This window comes from Globicephala melas, chromosome 5, assembly GCF_963455315.2.
Source record: "Globicephala melas chromosome 5, mGloMel1.2, whole genome shotgun sequence".
Lineage (NCBI taxonomy): Eukaryota > Metazoa > Chordata > Mammalia > Artiodactyla > Delphinidae > Globicephala > Globicephala melas.
Window position 1 is genome coordinate 16,517,194 of NC_083318.1, and position 22,307 is coordinate 16,539,500.

General features: G+C 34.6%; 1 protein-coding gene across 1 annotated transcript in view; it reads right to left on the reverse strand.

Moving 5' to 3' along the window:
• Window positions 1–22,307, reverse strand: part of FAT4 (FAT atypical cadherin 4) — a 171,610-nt gene that overhangs the window by 143,563 nt on the left and 5,740 nt on the right. The window lies entirely within an intron of this gene.

Genomic DNA, 22,307 nt, shown 5'->3' on the forward strand with positions numbered 1-22,307 from the left:
AGAAGGAATCTTCCAAACAGGAAAGGTAAGTAATGTCCATCAGCTAGAGCACGCAAAGAAGCAACAGCAGCAATTAGGTATTCCTGAACTGAGGGCTGGTGTTTGGGGTATGCTCTTGAAGTTTCCAGGATGAAACCTTTGGATTTAATGGAGCATCTCCACTTGAGTAAGCTCACAAGTAAAAGTAAATTAAATGGGTACCAGGCCTCCTACTCTTGCTATGCACACGCTACTTGTTCAGTTACAACAAAAATGAAATACTTTACTTAATAAATTTGCTTCTGAATTTTTCAAGGTGATTGGGAATTTCATTCATCACAGGAAGCGTAAAATACATTAAAATAATAAATTTATAAAGCAAATAATCTTTTTAAAAGTCCACATACAGTATGTCTTGGATATGCTCTGGCAAAATTTATAGAACTGTTCAACGTTCATCAGAAACTTTCTGCACTGTAGTAACTAAGTTATGAGAAACCCCTCCAACTTTAAAAAGTATAAATTGCTTAACTTAGCAAGAAAATCTCTTGATCCTGATGTACTTCTGCTCACTTTGTCTAACTCACATCACAAACCAAACCTGTATCAGTTCCTCCATTATGACACCATATGGTCCTGTGACCAGCTCAGTTAACTGTTCTTGGTCCTCATTTTACACAGTCCTGGATTCAATTCGCCCTTGGAAAATTCCTGGTGTTTCCTCCCTGCACATTTATGTTTAGCAATCCATGTAAGTCCAAGATCAAACTTCTCTTCAGGAAGCCTTTCAAATTAACCTGCTTAATAATATGGTTAACTAATTTATTCCATCTACTCACACAATTTTCGCTACATTTCTTTTTTTTCTATAGTGTGGCTTCTCAAATTTTCTGTCAGATCAAGGCCAATATTTATTTTCAATTTATTTTCTTGAGCAGTGAAGCTCTTCACATATTAGATAGTCAATACTCAAACCCAGACTTTTAAAAATCAGTTCAAAAGTCTGAGATAAAACTATGAAGAACTGCTATTAAAACAATATCAATAAAATTAAAGTTTCATCAATTTTTTTTAAACAATTGGAATTGTAAATGAGATGAAAATTCTTGACTGATTTAGGGGTCAAAATAGAACAGTAAGTAGATGGTAACATTCTAGAGGTGAAGCAGGGGAGTCTCCAGCCCTGGCAGCTGGAAAGTAACCAGGCCCATGAACTGAAGGTGCTTAATTCATCATTGTCTTTAAACCAGTAAAGATAGTTGAACACAACTGGGATAAAACACTGATTTGTTTCTGAAAATGTCTGCACTGACAAAGGAGAGTATGTTCTCAGTACGCAGAAGAGTAGACACAGAGAATTTAATGACATGTGCCAGCTTACACAGGAAAATATGGAGGCCCGATTATAAAAACCACACATTTCTTTACAAAGAATCCACTGGATGGGAGTTAAAACTGCAAAATGATGGACTACCTAAAGCTTACGTATGTTCCACTTAACTTATGTTAAAGTCTGGCAGAAATTTCGCTATCTAGTAAATATAACACTCACACAACTAATATTGGCCTGTATCGTTAATTACAACCCATTGTGCAGTTTCAAAATCGTATAGTATTGATTTATTTACTTCAGAATACTTACTTAAAAGAACTGCACACAGATAAAACATTTCTCTGTTTAAAAACCCTGATTTAACATAATAATATGGTCGTTCTACTTTTTATTCAGAATATATAAATGTCAGTCAGTGAAAGGGAGCTCTGATCGGCCAAGAAAGAATTGACAAAATTCATTCACTTTCAAGTAGGTTTTCAGGTTTTTGTTAGTGGTCCTAAATTTTTTTTTCCTGTCTTTCTTGGCTTAATCCTTTTGCCCAAGCCTGTATATATGCAGTTATATAAAACTATATAATTTGTTTAACTATGGGGATTTGCCTATGTCCTAGACAAGAAATAACAAAAATCTATCTCGTTGGTCACCACTCCACATAAACATTTTACATTAATATAGTCCACTGAAGAAGCAGCTCAGTTCTAATTTGGACTGTAAATAATAAATTTATAACATCAGTTATGTAATCTCAGTAAAAATTTTAAATGTTCAAAAATCAAAATACCAAGAGCTATTATAATAAAAACTAGAGCAACTTCAATTTCATAATATAAAAGGTATTTTAATCACTTGGACTCTAAGATTTAGAATTATTTGAACTTAATAAATATTTTACTCTTAAAAATTCCTTTATAGAAGTAAACTACTTCATATTGGTAAGACCAGATCTGTCTGATGTCTTGTTTATCAACACCAATCACCACATGCTCATATTTTAGAAATTTTTAGATCAAAAGTTGACTTATTTTACTGTATCTTTAATGTGTTTCATAAAAATCACTTACATATTATGCAATATGAAGATAATCATATATTTACTCATTCATTCATTTAATCAACATTCAATAATGCCAAGCTCATTTTTTTTACTTTGGAAAAATTTATATTTTGTATCCGTTGATAAATTGTTGAAACAAAATACTTTGCAATATTTCTGTCACCTTTGTGCATACAACCTCAAAGATGTCATTTTGCTTAACTGTATGTATTCATTTTATAAAAAGAAGGAATGAAAGAACATTTAGGAAATCATTAATCTTTTGGATATGAGGGAAAGCCACACATAGTCTCAATAAATCAATGTCTTTGGAAGACACAAAAGATTTCTGGCTTAATTCAAAATCCTTTATTTAGAATGCCAAATGTCTTTATTTTATGCAGAAGTGCTCCAGATGGCTAGGCACATGTTTCAATTACGCTAAATTGCAGTTTTTCTCAAGTGTCCTCTTACTCTTTTACATCTAGAATGTTACTGATTGTATCTTGAGTGGGCAGGTAAAAAAACTCTTATTTGTAAATGTAAATGTTTTTGGATAAGGGAAAATGTACATGAATTAAAAGACAATGTGCAGTACACTGTCAAAAGTTAGAAAATATAACTGAGCGAATGAGGGATCCTAAAATGTTTTTAAAGTATTATTAATTATTAATCAATTTTCTCATAAGTGGATATTACTATACCTTGCGTTTCAGTGTCTCAGAAGACTTCAGAAATAAGAAATACTTTGGGCCTCTATGCTAATAGTAATTCCACAGTTATAGAACCATAATATTAAAACTAAGAGGTCTTCCTTAAATAAGTCAGTAAAGTACAGAATATATTATTTGTTATTAAATGTAAATCTTTAATATTAGCATAAGTTGCCATCTACCTACTGTCTCAGGCCACCTCATGTATTTTTAAAAACACCCCATAGATTCTGTTCAAAGCAAAATGTCCTTATTTCAGGTCCTTTTAAATATACTCTCCCAGGGTTGACTCATAGAGCCATCCCCTTGTACTTGGAACACTACTTAGTTCTTTCCTATTGTTCTTTTTCCCTGTATCTCTCTGGGAAATATTGCTTTCCATGAGATTTAATCTCTGAAAGTTTGGCTTATACCAACAAAAATCTATTACTCTCATCTTCTTTCTAAATGTATAATAAATGTATAAATTAAATAAAATAAATAACTAAAAGCTATCTTGTGTAAGGTAATTTCTGACAAGGCAGGGAGGGGATTCTGAATGCTACATAGCTATTTATAACACATTTACACAAGCTTAATTAATAAATAACTAGGATGGTGTACATTTTTATTTATTCAATTTACATTTTAGTATTTCATTAGTTGCCCCAGATATTTGTCGTCAACTAAAGCCAAAGTGTTCTGGTATTTTTGAGTCACTATCAAAGGGGAAAAGGTAATTATCCACTGGGGCTCCCTGTGTTGAGCTTACTACTATTACCACCACTAGTATTACTTCAGAGAAGTTTCCAAATTTGCAAAAGTATAATTAATCTCATAAAAATCCTAACCAATTAAAGAAGAAAGGTTTCTTACAGCAAGTTCAGGGGCCCATCTGCATCAGAATCACTTGAGCAACTTGTTAAAATGACATGATTCAAGGATGTTCCTTGAATCTTCTTAAAAATAATCGGCATTTTAAATAAGCATCCACGTAAGGAATCCTCACATGCATTGTTTTGAGAACTAATCAAACTAAAACATATCACCATATGAAAATGGAATATTTTCAAAAGTTTGAATTTTGCTTATTGGATGTACAAAACAGAAACAATAAAAGACTGAAAAAATATGTTGAAGAAGATGTTTTCATACATTCTCATATTTTGTATGAGTCAGTGATATTTTAAAGAATGTTTTTCCAGACTCATTTGATTAAAATTCTCCTTCCACATTCAATCTACTTTTTAACTTATGATTCATTCCAAAAGAGACTTAAAGTGATCTTAAAAGCCATCTATGCTACACACATATAAAATTATACAAATAATATACCATGTACAGTGAAAACAGGAATTACTTATTTAAATTTCCCATACTGATATCTTTGTCAGAAACTTTGTCAGAATGTGCTATTGGTAGGGATGAGTTTTGGAGTTAGTGCCTGGGCTTCAGTCCTGGCTCTATGCCTTGCTAATTGTATGACCCAAAGGAAGTAAATTTATCTTTCCCTAGGCCTGAGTTTTCTCATCTGTAAAATGGCAGTAACAACATTTATTTCACAGCATTATTTTGAGATCTGGATTAAAAAGCACAGATAGCCATCTTTTCTTAATAAATAGTTTGTATTGTTCTAGGGGTGGTTGCCATTGTTGTTCAATAATTATTATTTAATAACCATGCTGTTATTGTTTAATAACCATTACCTGAGATAGGAATAATGTTGAAGACAGATGAATAAATATAGTTCCTGACCAAGATACACACATTCATCAAATGTAAGCATGGATAGAGGCATCTAAGGGCAAAGGTAGCTCCTAAGGGCAGAGATGCAGCCCAGAATGGACCAGTGTCCTAGCAGGAAAGGCACAGTAGGACTGAGTGGCAGCCTCAAACTACCTAAGAGTATCTTAGATACTAGAATATCTCTGGGATGAGGCCCAAGATGGATATATTGTAAGTCAAACTCTATTTAGTTACACAATGATATCTCATATCAAATATTTTAAAAACAGGAAAATATGAAAAATAGGTATTGTTTTATAGCTGTCTTCTCAGACTGTAGACCAAGAAAATGATTGCACTTCAAATAATTTAAAATATGCAGACAACCCCTTATGAAGTACAATAACTGAATTCTTTTTTTTTGAATTCTTAAGTAAGATAAATCATCTCAATTGTATGAAACCAGTTACTATAATCAATTAGTAAAACTTTATTTCATCATAGCAACCTTCTACATTTTCTGATAATGGTTTATGTGACGTTTGTCTTCCTGTTGGACTGTTTGTCCCTCAAAGGCACAGATCTGTAAAACGCTAATTTGAATCTCCAGTACGAAACATCCTGTCTGGCATATTGAATACTGGGATGAAAGTTAAGGATGGGAATCAATATAAAGGCAAATAAATTGTTCACAATAAAACATCCCTTCTAATTTAGAAGTCCTTTGATTATTGCCTATGTGACAATGTGGAGAAACAAGATTTTAGCAAGGTGAACATATACATCTGGCCAAATGGCCAGGAAAAAGATTAACAACTCTTCTGTTTCTGTGTCCATCTGCCACCTCAGAAGAAAACTGGAAATCCTAAGTTGCTTGAATTCTCCTCTGAGAAACACTGCAAGAAAGCTCTCAAACTTGGTCTCATTTAAAAGCAGGTATGAAAAACTGAGGTGTTGTTTATGCATCTCTCAATGCTGTAACCTTGCTATCTTGCCTGATTAATGACAAAATTAGCATCTATGCAAATGCAAAAAGGTGAGAAGGAAGTGAACTAATGCTTATTTGGGGTGAACATCCTAGGTATGCTTATTTATTTTATTTCTCAAAACAGCTCTGTGAAATAGACTTCACAAGGAGGTAGCTGACACACTAGTGTATTAAACAGCTCCCCTAAGATCATGAATTGTACTACTGTGTCGATACCAAAAGTCCTTGCTCTTCCCACTGTTTCCTAAATTTGAATTCAACAGTTTTTTCCTGTTCACCTGCTCTTATAAGGAAAACTTTACACATGAAATAGCACTAATCTTCAATGCAACCCACATACAAATATACCTGGTTATATGTACATAGGTGTTTTATAATATATAAATGTATTTATAAGTGCAGGCTCCATATTACCCCTTCGTCCATGACTAAGTCCATATTAATTATCAGTTACTAAATTGACGTTAATTATCCTATTTTTTCTTTCTTCTAGAGCCATTATTAAAAGCAAAAATGGATTCATTCATTTTTAACTATTTAATTAGGAGATCGGTTTAGGTATATCAAAGATAGTTAACATCTAATTTAATTCAGTTAATCATAAGTTCAACCATTAGCAAACAGAAATTTTCTGTGATTCCTCAGCATGTCTTGCCTTTTAATGAGATTCATGGTTAATCTTTGAAGCAAGTAATGTTCTTTGAAGCAAGATTATTAACTCTTTAAAAAATATTATTTGATTGTATTGTTCAGTATTTAAAAAGTGAATATTCAGTGTATAAATATTCCAAACAAAAAAGTAAGATCTGGTTATATCTGGTCAGAATTCAAACCAATGCTTTCTTTTATATTTATGGGTTTTTTTCTTTTAATCTCATTCTTTCTATTACATTAACAGACAGCGATTTATAATAATTAAAGAGCTGTAGAGTGTGGTGGAAAGAACAAAAGCTTTGAAACCAAATGAACTCAAATCCAGCTGTACCACAAAACAATTTACTCAAATTGTTATGGCCCTTGATACTTCATCTGTGAAATGGAGATACTGTTACGTGCCTCAAAGAATTTTCAAGAGGAGTAAATGATGTATTTGCAAAGTATATGCTACAGTGTATGCTACAGAAGTTGGAAATCAACAAAAACTGGAATCTTCCTATCACTCCAGATCTGCTTAAATTTATTTGCTTTTGTAATCAGAGTATGCTTAAAATTGTTCCAATAAAAGTGCCTTGACATCAGAACACATTAAGAGAGCAGTACCATGTTTCATTTCCTCTTTTAAAACAGAAAGACTCCTTATTCAGAAAAGCACATGTAAAATGAACAGTTTTTAACATAATTTTTCTTAGAAATAAAACTTGTAAAGTTGCAGTGCTTACAATGCACTGTTGGAATATTTAAAACTGTCTCTTCTAGATGTTTCAGATATGGTATTAAATTGAAATAAAGGTGTTTTAGGGTTGTTTCTGAAGTCCAATTTCTAACAGGCTGTCTTTCAACAAAGTTTTTATTTTAATTGTTTTCCCCAGGTAGGCTGCCTGTGTTTTAAAATGACTTCAAAATTTGATACTTTTAAAAGAACACAGTCCATAAACTGGAAGATGCTTATCTGTTTGTACATTATATTAAAATTAAAAGACAAATCCTGAAATTTACTTAAATTAAATTATATGCAAATAAACAATTAAACACTACACCCATTTCCTTATCTTATGTAATAACCTTTCTTTTCTGAGTTATACCTTTCAGCTTATTAGTCACCATCATTTAAAAGTTATTTTTCTACCTGATATAGTAGAATGAGAAAATAACCAAAGAGGTATTTTTCAATGTGCTTCCTGAGTAATTTCCCTAAAATTAGGAAATGTAATTTGTAAGTTTGGTTTTGTTTCCCATCTACATGGTATCATTAGAAATGTCATCACAGTTCCTATATAAACAGTAGCTATTTACATGCCCAGTAGCTGTTTACATTTTTTTTCTTTTTAATCATTGTCTTCTTGACCACACAAGGAGTAAATAACTGAATGCAGCATCAATAAAAGTAAACCAACAGACTTTTAGGAAAATATGCACTGCTATGTTCAGTGGTTAAGATAAATGGTTAGAATTCTCTCCCTTTAACAGATGAAGGCGCTGTAGCTCAGAGAAGTTTAACTTCTGCTTCAAGGTCACACAGCATGAAAGGGTAAAGCCAGGATTTGAATAAAATTAGTCTAACTTTCAAATTTATGTTTATTTCAGTATTTAATCATGCAGTGCACAACTATACTCAATATTAAGAATAACACAGAACTCTTTCAGAAATTGAAGTACATATTAAATCTTTTAATTGAGGATTTAAAATAATTAATTTTAGAAAAAAATAAAGTCAGAAAATAAAATTTCAATTAGAGTTTCACTTCATCATATGTTTACCCTGTGCACTATAAGAAGTTAGATTAACTAACCTAATGCATTTACTTAGGCCATTATTTTTTCAAATAGTATTTGAGGTAGAAGGTAGAGACAAGCTAAGAAGTAAATGTACAATGTGAATTATTTAATTTTAGACATATATAGCAAACACCTTTCTCCTGGAAAATTGCCTTTGCTTAATGTTAATACTGCTCAAAGCAACACCTCCCTAACCTCCACTATCCAGTATCTAAAACTACCAATTTCTTTTTCCTTAGCAAAAATGTTTTCTCTAAATGTATATTCTCTTGGTTGCCAAGCAACCAAAATTCTTCATTTAAGTATAAACGCACTGACACACAGGCAGAAAAGTGCCTAGAAGAAAATACAATAATAGACACCTCTATCAGCTATGGCCATCTGTGCTCAGTTTGACCCAAAGTTTTGGCAAGTTTATGTGGTCCCTCCTATCCCAAAGCATCTTGTCCTATAAAGAAAATTTTTACTCCCACTTCCTTCATTTTCCAGCAAGTCTGGGGTCAAGTGTGTTAAATCTGCCAGGCTGTGGACGTGAAATACTAAGGATTCATTAGTTACTTGTAATTAATTACAACCTCAATGGATAAATAAATAACTTTCCCTATTTTATTATGCAAAGTAATAAAATATTAAGCTGTAGTTGCAACACAGGCAGTTCTGTCCCATTTAGTCATATACATGAATTAGTACTTTAATCTTTTTAGTGGATAATTGAAGTTACCGTCTTAAAAAAAGAGACTGAGTCAACTTTTTGTATCAATTAAAGGACTGCCATACAGCTACCGGTGAGGAAAAAATGCTACAATAAAACAATATAATTAATTCAAGCTGAAGTTAGTAACTCAATTATGTTTCTAAGAAATGGCCACAATCTAAGACACAAGTTGCTAGATGTGGGCCAACTATTTTAACCAATTGCTTTAAATGAACTTTTAGAAAAATACAAGTAAAGCTAAAATCTTACCAAAGGATTAAGTTATAATCTTACCGAAACCCTATCATCCGGTTACCCCTGTGATGTGCTGCAGATACGCTAATGTGAAAACCTCAGTAGGAATGTTCATCATGTGATTATAAAATATTAATCCACTACGTGAAATAAAGTCAAACAAGAGCACTCTATCAACGGGGGATTCTCTTTTGATCCATAAATAAATTATTTGTTAGAATGGCAGTTTTATAATTTGTCATAAGTACATTCTAAAAGACATCACAATTAATCTCTAAAACATACAAGCAACTCATGCAGCTCAATATCAGAAAAACAAACAACCCAATCCAAAAATGAGCAGAAGACCTAAATAGACATTTCTCCAAAGAAGATATACAGTTTGCCAACAAACACATGAAAGGATGCTCAACATCATTAATCATTAGAGAAATGCAAATCAAAACTACAATGAGATATCATCTCACACCGGTCAGAATGGCCATCATCAAAGAATCTACAAACAATAAATGCTGGACGGGTGTGGAGAAAAGGGAACCCTCTTACACTGTTGGTGGGAATGTAAATTGATACAGCCACCATGGAGAACAGTATGGAAGTTCCTTAAAAAATGAAAAATAGAACTACCATACAACCCAGCAATCCCACTACTGGGCATATACCCTGAGAAAACCATAATTCAAAAAGAGTCATGTACCACAATGTTCATTGCAGCACTATTTACAACAGCCAGGACATGGAAGCAACCTAAGTGTCCACCAACAGATGAATGGACAAAGAAGATGTGGCACATATATACAATGGAATATTACTCAGCCATAAAAAGGAACGAAACTGAGTTATTTGTAGTTAGGTGGATGGACCTAGAGACTGTCATACAGAGTGAAGTAAGTCAAAAAGAGAAAAACAAATACCATATGCTAACACATATATATGGAATCTAAAACAGAAAAAGAAAAAAAAAAGGTCAGAAGAACATAGGGGCAAGACGGGAATAAAGATGCAGACCTACTAGAGAATGGACTTGAGGATATGGGGAGGGGAATGGTAAGCTGGGACAAAGTGAGAGAGTGGCATTGACATATATACATTACCAAAGGTAAAATAGATAGCTAGTGGGAAGCAGCCGCATAGCACAGGGAGATCAGCTCGGTGCTTTGTGACCACCTAGAGGGGTGAGATAGGGAGGGTGGGAGGGAGGGAGAAGAAAGATGGAAGAGATATGGGGACATATGTATATGTATAACTGATGTACTTCGTTATAAAGCAGAAACTAACACACCACTGTAAAGCAATTATACTCCAATAAAGATGTTTAAAAAAAAAAAAAAGAGAGAGAACCGGGGGAGGAAAAATAAATAAATAAATCAAAGACATCACAATAATAGGAGACATTGAAAATCTGTCATTGTACTAGTAAAAGTACCATTGAGAAAATCATCACTTAAAAATAGATCTCTTTTGATCATCTGTGAGAATTCCTCTTAGGTCCTTAAGGTTTAGAAAATCTATATTTCTTTTGTTAACTGTCTTATGTATGTGCTTGTTTAGTCTAGGACACCATGACTTATCTACCTGATCTTATTTCTCTGTCTGATTTGGCATTTAGAAAATTAAACTTAGTGGACTACCTAAGTCATACATTTCTGTATGCTAATCTTACATATTCCAGGATTACTTTTTAGCTACACTTATTTTTACTTCCTATAGTTTAACAATTTTATCTTCCTTTCATTGTATATATACTTTTGTAACCTGCTTCAAACCCATTGTAGCATGAAGTGGCTTCATATGTATATGTACACACGCACATATATATTATATATATATATATAGAGAGAGAGAGAGAGAGAGAGAGAGAGGGGGAGAGAGAGAGAGAGAAAGAAACAGAGGGTAAATATCTTGACTAAAAAACAAAGTTACATACTATAGAACACTATGTCAAGCAGAAGGTAAGCACATCTTCTTTGGGTATTTGCTTTTTTTGAACAATTTCAGAAAGTAATAAAACATTTTTCTTTTCAGGGAAATATTTTAATTATGAATTAGAAAATTCTCACTTAAGAAGTTACCAGCATTTATATGTTTTGTAAAAAACAAAGTAGTTTTGAAGAAAAGATAGTTTTACCTATATTTGATGGGACCAGCCAATTTGACTTCAATTAATAGAATTGCATTAAGTAATTGACAAAAATTTTTTTTTCAAATTAGGTTCTCAGATAAACACACATGATTTCATGGTAATCAATATCTGACAACTGAGAGATGAACATTTCTCATCTAAATGAGAGAGAAGGCTTTAAAATGAAACAGACACTGAATAATCTATTTTAATTTGCTTGTTTCATAAGCAACTAAGCCTCTCAAAGTTTCTGGATTAGTAAATTAATTCCCTTAAGAGACTATAACTATTACTGAATTATGTCAACAATAATAAAACGATGGATAGGTAAATGGCATCAATTTAACCACAGACGGGCAGTGTGGTTTAGTGCCAAGCATGTGGACCAAAGTCAGAAAAAACCTAAATGTTACTCTAGATTTGTGATCACATGCAAATCATGAAATTCTCTGTGCCTTTTCCTTAAAATGAAGCAAAAAACACCTGATATGCCTCTGTACAGACTTGTTAGGGAAATTAAAAAAAAAAAAAAGGAGGAATAGAGTTCTAAAACACTTTGGAAATAGAAAGCATTTTTTAAAATGTTAATAGTTCTGTGCATATCTGCATTTTGGAGAAAAAGGAAGGAAACTAACAAACTTTAGTGAGCACCTTGTTTTTCCACCCTCACAAGAAGCCATGAAACAGGTAATCATTTCCATTTTACAGATGAGAAAAATGAAATTCAGACAGTAACCATGAAAAAGTTTGAATCATGCTTCTTCCAAATCAAAAGCATGCACTATTTCACATAAACTTCAGTCAGAATGAAATGTTAAACAATATTTGATTTGCTGCATTTTATTAATCAAGTTTACTAATACTGTTGATGTTAAATATTGAGCAACGGTGTAAATTTGAGAAAGAAATGACAGTACTTAAACGTATCAATGTCCAAAGTAGAATATTGTTATCCTGCTTTTTTGCAGAAAGAAAAACATGGTTTACAGTAAGTTAAGATTTGCTCTCTAAAGCAAAATTTGATAAATTCTAAGGAAATGAGAAGACATGGTAATAGAGTGGCATACATTGTTATATATACTCTAAAATGTTCTACTTTACCAAAATGTCTATAAAATAAGCATTAGTGATCTCACTGTACTTTAGACAGTACAGATTTCTGGATATTGAGTTACAGGCTCTTAGCCAGTCAATTCACGCAGCCACGGTCATTCTACCCAGGAAAATCAGTCCTGGCCAATTAGCTAGCTTCACTGATTTCAGAAGAAGCTCCATGGCTTGGCTTGAGACATGAAAAATGACTCCTTTCCTTCAGCACGCATCACTGACTGAGCTTCTGGCCTTTAAGCAGCATATTTGCAGCATGTTCAACAGTAATTCCTTACTTTATCAAAGATTTACTGAGCATCTGCATTGATCCAGCCCTATTGAAGGTGATGGGAATACAGCAATAATAAACAGATGAAAACGTTTCCCCGGTGGAACATATATTTTAGAGGGAAGACATACCATAAACAAAATAAAGAAGTAACATATGTGTTATGTTGGGTGATGATAAGGACTAAGAAGAAACGAAAAGAAGAAAAGAGAAGAAGGAAGGTTGAGGGAATGAGAACTTTGCAAGGTGACTTTGAGAAAAGATGTGAGAGAAGCACAAAGCCAGCAGTCCAGGCTGAGAGCCCAGGCAGCCCAAGGCGGTGAGGCAGGAGCTCCCGAGGCTGGGCCACAGCCCACAGTGAAGTGGCTGAGCAAGCTTAGGGAGGGACAGCCAAGAAGAAGAGAAGTCAGGAAATGACTGACTGATGAGAGCAGGCCACAAAGGGCCTTGGGGCTCACTGTAGGGATCTGGCTTTTACTACGAGTGAAATGGAAAGCTGTGGGTTTTGAGCAAAGGAGTGAAATGGTCTGACCTACATTTTAAAGGATCATTCCACCTGCTAGACTAAATCACAGAGATGAAGGACAGAAGCAGGGAAATCAACTCATCCATTCATTAGTTATTCATTCATTTATTCATTCATTCATCCAACAAAAATTTACTTTGTGCCTACTATGTTCCAACTAATGTTCTAGACTCTTGAGGTACATCAGTGAACATAGCAGATAAATACACCTGCCCTTGTGGAACTTCATTCTAGCAGGAGGAAGACAGATAAAATATAATCAAAATTACAGATCAGCAAATTATATCACACATGCGCTTATACCTGTATAGTGTATATATATTATTCAAAGTCATGAGATTGGTTGGGCTCGTCACCTCAGTGGAATAGAGTAGATTAGAAAGAGAAGAATTGCAAGAATTGATTCCAGGGGCATCCCAGTGTTTAGCATTTCGGGAGATGAGAAGAAGCTGGTGAAGGAGGCTGATCAATTCTACGGGGGAGGAATATGAAACACTGTAATAGAGAAATGGAGATCAGGCAGGATGAGGGGGTGGGGAGCTACAGTAATAAGTCAGTAAAGGAAGGTTAGTTCTCACTTAGAATGTGAGATATGAGCAAATACTTGCAAGCGTGGGAGGAAATTATCCAAGTAGGTGCTCTGGAGGAAAGAGCATTCTATGCAGAGTGAGGATCCAGGAGCACGAGCTTTGAGGCAGGTGTATTCCTAGCAAGTTTTGGGACTAGCAAGACGCTAGTATGAGTAAAGAAGATGAGCAAGGAAAGACAAGAGTGGGAAAGAATGATGGAAATCAGTAAGAAGATGTCTGTCTTCAATAATCTAAGGGAAGGATGATGGCATCTTAGACAAAGGGAGTAACAGTATAAGTGATGAGAAAAGATCAGTTTCTGATATATATATATATATATATTTTTTTTTTTTTTTTTTTTTTTTTTTTTGCGGTACACGGGCCTCTCACTGTTGTGGCCTCTCCCGTTGCGGACACAGGCTCCGGACACGCAGGCTCAGCAGCCATGGCTCACGGGCCCAGCCGCTCCGTGGCATGTGGAATCTTCCCGGACCGGGGCACGAACCCGTGTTCCCTGCATCGGCAGGCGGACTTTCAACCACTGCGCCACCAGGGAAGCCCTATATATATATATTGTTGTTGTTGTTGTTGTTGTTGTTGTTTGGCTGCGTTGGGTCTTTGTTGCTGTGCACGGGCCCTCTCTAGTTGCAGAGAGCGGGGGGCCACTCTTCGCTGCGGTGGGTGGGCCTCTCATTGCGGTGGCCTCTCCTGCTGTGGGACATGGGCTCCAGGCGCATGGGCTTCGGTAGCTGTGGCTCGCGGGCTCAGCAGTTGTGGCTCACGGGCTCTACAGCGCAGGCTCAGTAGTTGTGGCGCACGGGCTCAGTTGCTCCGCGGCACGTGGGATCCTCCCGGACCAGGGCTCGAATCCGTGCCCCTGCATTGGCAGACGGATTCCCAACCACTGCGCCACCAGGGAAGTCCTAGATATATTTTTAAGAGAGAGCCAAGATTAACTGACAGAGTGCACATAGGGTGTGAAAGTGAGAAGTCAAAGAACACCAAGTTTTTTGACCCGAGCAGTTAGAAGATTGGGGTTGCCATCAATTGAAAAGGAGATGGCTGAGGGTTCTTGAGTCAGTTTTTATTGGGGAAGATATCAAGAGCTTAGATTTGGAAATGTTAATTTAAAATATCTATTAAGAAACTAATCAAATGTAATGAGTAAGTGGTTGGTTATATGACTATGGAATTCAGGAGAGATATACAGGGTGGAGACAAAATTTTGGACTCATATGTTCATATGTTATTTAAAATCATGAGTTTGATTGAGATCTTCAAGGGAATAAGTGTAGATTAAAAAGGAAGAGGTTTTCAAGAACGGATTCTAGGGATATTCCAACAAATTTGAGGGCATGGAGAGAAGCTGGTGAAGGAGGCTGAAAAGGAGCTGGTCCAAGAAACAGAATAAAAATCCTGAGAGTTTGATTACTTAGAAGTATATATACAGTGGGCACTGAGACCTGCCCAATGGATGTAAACATGTGGCTATCATGGTGGCTTTGGTAAGAGCAATTTTACTAGAGTGGCAGAAGCCAAGCCTGATGGGGGTAGATTTAAGAGATAATGAGAAGAAAGAAGACAGGAAAGGCAACTCTTTCAAAAATTTTGCTGAAAAGGGAAGAAAGTAAATGAGCCAGTAACTGGAAGAATGGAAATATATTCTCACGGCACATCGCAAAATAAAATGAAGAACTGACATTATAGGTCCATTTATTGAAGCCTAACCTAAATAAAGATTAATAGGGACCTAAAGTAATCCTACTATTGGGTCATTAACTAAACTTCACTTTACCCTATATTTCTTCAGTCACCAGTATGAAGAAATATAAAAATATGAAAACAACTTTTTACACAGTAAAACTTGTATGCCTATGAGAGTATAGAAAGTATCAACCTTTCTTATAACATGTTGTGTTGGGATTAAACATACATACTCAAGTCAGACTGCTGGGTTCAAATTCCATTCCACCATAAACCAGCTCCATAAACTTGACTTCCATTAGCCTTGGTATCCTCATTTGTCAAATGGTGAGATGTCGTGGATTATGGTGAAGGCAAGACAATGCCCCGTGCTCACCAGTGTCTGACATAATGTAAACACTTTATATATGTTAGAATCTATACATGATAAAACATTTCAGAAAAATGTCAATAATCTGAAACAAATAATCCATAACAATGCCATTGGCTCCCAGTTGCCAGTTGTCAAACAGGGTTTATAAATGTCTCTCAACATTTCCTCAATACCTTAAAACTTGGTTTTTATTCCCTAATTGTTTCCTAAATATGCATACATGTCTGGAAACTGCACCCCTAGAGACAATTCTTGACTGCCACATGTAAATTATCTTCCAGTTAGATTCTGTCATTTCATGACTTTATTGTCCCATTCTGTCTCAGAATTTTAACACCAGGGAAAATCCAGTAATCTTTGTACAATGGTTGCATACATGTTAGTACATGGTACTATATATATATATATATTACATGTATATATTTTATAAATGATATTTGTCTAACAGAAGTTTTAAAATTTTTCACTTCTCTGCCTTCTTCATGCTCTCTCCTCCTTATTTATTGTACTACTATAATTGGCTGCTGTTGTCACAGACTACTTAAAGCCTGAAAGCATTAGAATATGTTTACCACATTCCATATCTAGGAGGCTTTAAGAAACCCTTTAATTCATTTTGGCCATGTCACTTGCCAGTTACTCTTCTTCAATTTCCACTCCCAAGCTCCTCATTCTGAATACTACCTAATTTCATGGATATTCATCAAGAGCTGAACCTTAGACATATTAATTCTTGGAAGACAGGACATACCTCAGGGCCTGTGGAATCCTTTACAGTCACTAACTCAACAGTCCCTCACAGCTAATGAGGTTCTTTGGCAGTTTTTCATTGTAATGATGGCAAAGTGCAAGCTGCAGACAGTGCAATGGAAAATTGATTCCACAAAATATGAAGTATATAAATATCTTTTCAAAACTATTCCTAGAGTAGTTGCCTCAAAATCTAATGGAACAATAAAGGATTAAAATAATTTGGGTTTTAATAAAGGCAAAGAGAGAAATAAACAATAACTCTGTCAGAAAATAAACTATGTCTATGGAAATATATCAACAAAAGAGAGAGACCAAATCAAGCATCCTGAAGCCATATATGAACTATGCAACATGAGCTTAATTGTCCATCAATGTTCCTGTCTGTCATACACATTTATACACGTCTTGAAAACTTATAGAGGCCTTTAAGTCACAGTTTAATACATTTAATAAACACAAACCAACAGGGAAAAAACAGAATCAGAAAATAATCATAGATTGTTTAAAAAAAAAAACAATGGGGAAGACAAAAGTCGAGGCAGTAAGAAAATGTTTTCTCCCTTTGAATATAATCCTCACACTCCACCCACACAATTTCATCATTATTCCTTAGGAGAGTAAGACTTATCATCTGAAAATCCAAAAATGGATTCTCCACCTATTCTCCACAAATAAAGTACAGCAACTGTTTGCAACCTGTACAGTACTGTAAATGAGGAGAGTCACTGCATATACGTGTGCGCTTCCTTTGTCTCCAGTGCTCCTCTCTCATATTCTCACCCTTCTTCCCTGCTCCAAAAACACCTCCACAGGTCCTCAACTTGGAATCCTTGCTGCTACCAGTAACTGACCCATAGGAATGTACAGCATCTGCTGATGGCCTTGATTGAGGCAGCAAAAGTCTTGCTTCTCTTGGTTCAGACAATACATAATACTACTTTTCAAAGAGTTTTTAACACCAATAAGGGTGTGAAAACAAGATTATCAAAAGCATACATTTATACTTTTATCTATGGAGTAAAAAAGCCCCTCTCTTAACAAAGACCACAGATTACCCTGTCTTTATAGGACAGTAGCTATGAACACAAATAATGGATTATGCAAGTCTGGATGTGATTTTTCTTTCTATCAATCTGAACCTAAGCAAATCATTTAACTTTTCTGAGACTGTTTCCACATCTAAGAAGTGGGAGTGATATGACTAACGTTGTTGTGAGGCTCAAATGATAAAAATCCCTAAAGAAACACTTAGCACTCAGGTCAATGACTGAACATAGTGATATGCAATAAATTTTATAATAATTATTATCATTATTATTAAATATTCAGTTCTGTTGCTTATATTTTGCCTGTGAGGAATGACACACAAGATATACATACATTTAATGTAAGGTGCACTAACTCTTCTTCTAAACCCTTTGGAAGAAAATCATTTCTAAACTTGATATTCAGTATTGATATTACAAACGCCTCCATCATTTCTCCTGGAACTCTTGATGGTTTCACTGTAAAAATAAATTTATTTATTATCAATTGCTAAAACTCATTTCTAATCTAAACGCAATCATAATTTGTTCACTTAACATTCTAAACACACTTTTAATAGAATATTTCTAGTTGCTTTTTTTGTTGTTTTTTTTTACTGAATTGCAAAAATCTCAGTGCCTAGACCAATGGTTCTCCCACTGTGGAACATGGGGCCCTAGGCATACCAGAGACCCATTAAAGATGCCTGGGAAATTAAAAAAACTGTGGTCATAATTATACAAAACATTGTTTGCCTTTTCACTATGTTGACATTTACACTAGAGGTGCAAAAGCAAAGGGCAGGTAAAACTGCTGGTGCCTTAGCACAAAGCAAAGCAGTAGTTCCAAAGTTTTCAGCCCTAATTGTACTCTTCACTTACTAGGCACAGTAAAAATGAAATGCCAGTGTCACTTAAAAACTGAAGAACTCTCCTTGAAGAAACAGTAAAATGATTAATATTATTAAATCTAGACCATTAGATCCTGATGTCTTTTCAATATTTGGGTGACAAATAGTGAAACGTGCACAAAGAACCATTAATCTGTACCACTGTAAGTAGCCTCAAAGAAAAGCATGTGTGTGACGGAGTGAGTTGAAGGCTGAACTAGGTGCTTTATTTACAGAATACAATTTTTACTTGAAAGAACAACTGACAGAGAAACTACACTTTTTTTAGATTTGGTATGTGACAGACCTTTTTTGTTTGTTTGAAAATGGACAAAGGAAGCCTAATACATCAGGACAACAACTAACTAATTACTAATGATAAAATTTGAGCGTATAAGTGAAAATTCAAATTTGGAAAACTTCAAACCATCACCATGAGGTTGTGAGTCAATATATTTAACGACTCTTTTGATAAGATCCTTATCAGTTATAACCAGTATTTTCCAAATGATCAATGCCTGATATTTCTAAGTCACACATAGGTAAAATTTCCATTCAGAATGCAAGATAGATCAGTATTTTCATTCAACAAAGTATGAAAAGTTCAATGGTAGGGTTTCAGATTCCTAATTGCAAGTAAGTTTTAAGAAACAGACAGTTGTGGAATTCCGGTGTAGTATCAAAAGAAAATCATCAATTATCTGAAAAGGATATCAAAATATCTTTCCCTTATCCAGCTTTGTCTATCTGAGTGAGAACGGATTATCTTCATGTACTTTAACCAAAAGAAATATTGCAGTAGATGGAATAAGATTTGAGAATCCAGCTGTCTTCTCTTAGGCCAGATATTAAAGGGATTTATTAAAATGTAAAATAATGTCTCTCTTTTCATTATTTTTTAAGTTTGGCAAAATTAAGTTCTTTTAATAAAATAAAATAAAAATATGTTATATGGTTAATGTGATTTTAAAGAAATTAATAAACATTTTAAATTTTTCTCAGTTTTAATGTTCAAAATATAAATATTAATAGATAAGACACACCCAAGCAAAAGCTCTTGGGGTCTTGTGACCAACAAATTTGAGAACTGCAACCTAGAAGCATATACAGTATTTCTCTCCATTTAAACCCTAAGTTCCATGTGAGACCACCCACCTAAATTCCTCTTTCCTCTTTGAGTCTTCTGACAATTCTCAGTTCATTTGTAGAACAGACATAATTAGTATGTCTTTACGTCCTTAGTTCAAATAATGATCAAGATCAAATTTACTAACCTCCTTTATTCCCCCGCCTTCTCTCTGCTGATTATTCCTGAAGCACAAGAATGCACACACCAGTCTTAGCTCTTCTACCATTTCATTCAGCAAACAGGTACTGAGCACCTACTATACACCAGGCTCTAGGAGATATTATTATCAAGGAGATATAATACTAGGAGATAATAAAGACCAATGAGGTGGGATAGGGAGGGTTGGAGGGAGGTTCAAGAGGGAGGGGATATGGGGATATATGTATACACATAGCTGACTCACTTTGTTGTACAGCAGGAACTAACACAACATTGTAAAGCAATTATATTCCAATAAAGGTGTAAAAAATAAAAATAAAAGAAATAAAGACCAATGAGACAAAGCCTTTGACCTTCAAGAAGTCCAACCCAGTCCCTAAGTTGCATGTTCCCATAAAACACATATTAAAAGAGAAATGCTTATGGATGTGCTACATCTCCAATTTTTTTGTTGAACCTAAAGAAGTGGTACAAAGTGTATATGAGCTATTCTAACATAATCAAGACTCTTCTTAGAATACAAAGATATAAAATAAAAGGATAATAAACCTTGTGTCTGCAACACAAAAGCCATCCTTCAAAGACACTCTCATCCATGCCAAAGTTTTAGTTATGACAGGTAGGGGCAGTGAAGGTGTACAACTGGACAGAGCTCTGGAATGAGAAGTATCAGAGCCAAGTCCCCAGCACTGCCCCCTTCCCCCACACACACAAGTGTCAGAGCTTGAAAAAGAATGCAGATTAAATCATTTCTCTTTTACCCACTGACCCTCTGTTTGTCCACGGAATGTGATCAGCCATGACTCTAGCCAAAAACCTGAGTAAGCAACCCAGACTCCTATCAGTGTACATGAATAAATTGTTAAAAAATGCATTGGAGCAAAGTTTACACTTAGAAACAAACAATTGAAATATCACCTCTGACAACCAGAGGTAATTTACAGCTTCTTTTTGCAGAATCACGGTAAATTAACTGTTTGAGCAGAAGGAAAAAAACTTTATTGTATACACTTGAAAGATACAACCAATAATAATATGAAATTCTAGCTCCCAACTACTGCTTTCAATATTCTTTGGAGAAACACATTTGCTTTTAATTTTAGGAGTGGTTGGAGCTTGGGAACTCAAACTTGGTTTACAATTTCAGCACTTCAGTTCACAGAAGGTACCCTGACAAACAATTTTTTTCTCATAAAAAAATCATCATGATGAATTCTCTCCAGATTTTTAAATAGGCTACAGTAAATATAAATAACTTTTCATATCGGTGCTATTTGAGGTTAAAAAAAGTAACAGACATATAATCCCCTATTACTAACAAAATGGTTTATAATCATTAATTTTTAGTCCTCGTGCCTAATGCAGAAACAGCACTATTTAATAAATTTAAGCTAAGCTAATCTTTGCATATCTCATGGATAAATAATAAGACTAAATAAATCTTCTAATGAAAACAATGGACATTTATTCTCACTGCAGAGAAAATGTAATGCATTGAACCAAACAACCAATAACATAATTTGTTTTACAGTTTAACAAATTTAAAGTCTAGAATGACTTAACTGCCTGTCTTTAATAGCTGCTTAAATCTCTTCATCTAAGAAATAATTCCAGAGAAGGAAGGTAGAGCCAGGGAGTGGGTTTAAGGGAGGAATAACCCCAAATCAAAATAAAATTACATGTAAATCATAGCCTGAGTTAAACCAAATAGCTCAATAAGTAAGACGTATGTTAAGATCTTTAAAAAACTAATTAGGTAAAAGAGGACATATGGGTTAAAAGTTTCTTCAGGTCTATGTGTATAAGATAAAACTGAATTCCACTTAAAATTTTATCTCTAAGAATTATATCTCTAATTATATCTCTAATATCCTCTAGGCCATGAATATACTGTTCCATCCATAGAATAGACATAGCTAGCTAACATGAGAAAAAAATCACAGGGGATTCAGAAAGATAATAATAATAAATGAACATTTTTAAATGAAGAAAACCCCTCACCTCTGTAAAAACAAGAAAAAAAAGCAAGAAAACAAACACATGAGCCTCAGTTTCACTAGCATGTTGTGTCTGGGTTACTGCCGAGTATCACAACCACATTTGATATTTTGTGTTTTTGGCTGAGTGACACCAGAATCTCTTTGAAGGGAGTGAGGAGAGAGAACTTAGGAAATGGCAAACGAGCTTTCCAGAGTACAGCTATATCATTTCTAGTTGATTATCAGAACAACATTGGAAGCAGTTCAATTAAAAAGCAAATCAATGAAACACTGAGGTAGTAACAGCCAAAAATATACCCCGGGAAAGGCCAAGCTTGAAATCTTTTGGCTTATGCTTTGAAACACTAGTTTCTTGCTCATCAGCAGACAGAACAACTTGTACCTATACCATGGCATTGAACAACACAGTTTTGTCTCAAGAAACAGCTTCTAATCTCTGATCATTCACAGCACATTACATGCTTTAGTTCAAGAGGGAAGAGAGAGGATTACTCTAAGTCAGAAGATAGTGCCTAAAATGTGAAGGCAGGTGAAATCAGGA